The sequence below is a fragment of the Aplysia californica genome, unplaced genomic scaffold (assembly GCF_000002075.1).
Source record: "Aplysia californica isolate F4 #8 unplaced genomic scaffold, AplCal3.0 scaffold00686, whole genome shotgun sequence".
Taxonomy (NCBI): domain Eukaryota; kingdom Metazoa; phylum Mollusca; class Gastropoda; order Aplysiida; family Aplysiidae; genus Aplysia; species Aplysia californica.
In genome coordinates this window covers 157901-159625 of record NW_004797956.1, presented here as the reverse complement: position 1 = coordinate 159625, position 1725 = coordinate 157901, and the positions used below count along the sequence as shown (strand labels likewise).

The 1725-nt window shown below is 43.1% G+C and overlaps 1 protein-coding gene across 1 annotated transcript in view; it reads left to right on the top strand.

The window, feature by feature from the left end:
• Positions 1–1725, top strand: part of LOC101849408 (transcriptional regulator ERG) — a 19806-nt gene that overhangs the window by 5068 nt on the left and 13013 nt on the right. The gene's annotated exons all lie outside the window — the stretch shown is intronic.

The window sequence follows — 1725 nt, the reverse complement described above, 5'->3', positions numbered from 1 at the left end:
TGTTTGTTAGCTAAACGTCAATTTCATTCATCCTGCATTAGAACTGAACACTCAAGTAATACCTTTAACCACTCCACTACAAAACTGTTCAAAAGCACAACTCATAGGATGGCGACTTAAGTATGTCACGTTCACCTCCCTCAGGTTCACGGTCACAGAGTCACTTAAAATAGCGACAAGACAAGGAACCAATCACAATTTACTTGAGCACTCCGCTGGATTGCTCCGGGGCCCACATAATTTTGGTATGGAATAGTGCACAGTCTATGGCGTTTATTTTCATATTGCCTACTGTGGGCTATGTTTCGGCGCTATGCAGCAGGAGCACATTTGAAATGTGCCGGCTTATTAATATTAATGTACCGCCAAACTAGCTACAAGTGTCGTCATCGCTTGGGTTATCCCAAAGAGCGATTTATAGGTTAGGTTTCCACTGTTGACTATCCTGTTATGTTTAGATACAGCGCATGAACTTAGGCATGGCATAGTAGATGTTTTACGGCGCTATAGAAAAGAAATGACAGTTACAGCGCCAGCGAGGGCCTTGTTCTGATATAATATTTGGCTAGAGTTTGTTTCTGGCTTCTTTTATTTTATTATTGTGGGTGCTTTACGTCATAGAACATAAAAACATTTTGGGCGGCACTGCACGACCGTGCTCTATGGACAAACCGCGCCTGTCCAGCATGACACCAACCGAGCGAACAAACCAATAAGTGGTGTGAATATTCATCGCTCTTCCAAATACTGAGAATAAACAATCAAGCAGGACAACAGAGAACGAACAAATTAAACATTGTGCACATTTTATACCTCATCACATACGACCAGGGTCGGTGGTGTAGCGGCTAGGCACTTCGCTGTCAAGAAGCTTTAGAAGTTAGAGTTGCGTAGTATCTATTCGGAGACGGCTCCGGCGAAAATAGACCCATCAAAATGCTTTGTGCCTCTAGACCAAGTAAACAAATCGAGGCGCGGGGGCGGGGGTGGGGTTACAGATAGCACACCTCCCTGTTTGAACCCATAATTTGATATTTTGCACTTAAGTTTGACATTTTCTTGACAATTATAGATTTGCGACAGTATTAGTGGCTATAATATGAGCGATCTGCAGCAAATAACACGCAATTTGACCCCCCCCCCCGCACACACACACCAAAAGCAGTACATATGTGTGCGGGAGTGCGTCTCCTTACACTGTAGTTCCTGGGTGCTTACCAGAGACGTCTCCGAATATCTTCTGCCTTAGAGTTGGGTTATAATTTATTCTAGACTGGGCACTGTCATGACCCCCGGTCTTTGCTCTCTATGAAAACTACCAGACGCTGCTAGCACCATAGCGCGCAAAAGAAAGGCAAAACACCAGTCGAGCTATGGTCGAGTGCATGCTCAACATTATTTGCCCTTCATTTGGTTCCAACAAATGGAGTCAAATGGTGTGCTCCATGGTGAACCAGAATTACGTCAGGGGTGCCCAGTCTTGGACATTATGATATAAGTCTATGGTTTGGGCAAAGAAATGCAAAATCCCACATATACGCGCTATGACATACTTATTTGACACTATCTACATAGTGTGTATTTGACATTGAGTTTTCTGTTGTTTAATGAGTTCTTCTTCAACCTTTGACTTTCAGAAATTTGGAAAAACAAAACAAGATGTAAGGCATTTCCCCATCATTTTGATATAACAGTTGTCTTGCACGTGCTCATTCAATCACATAC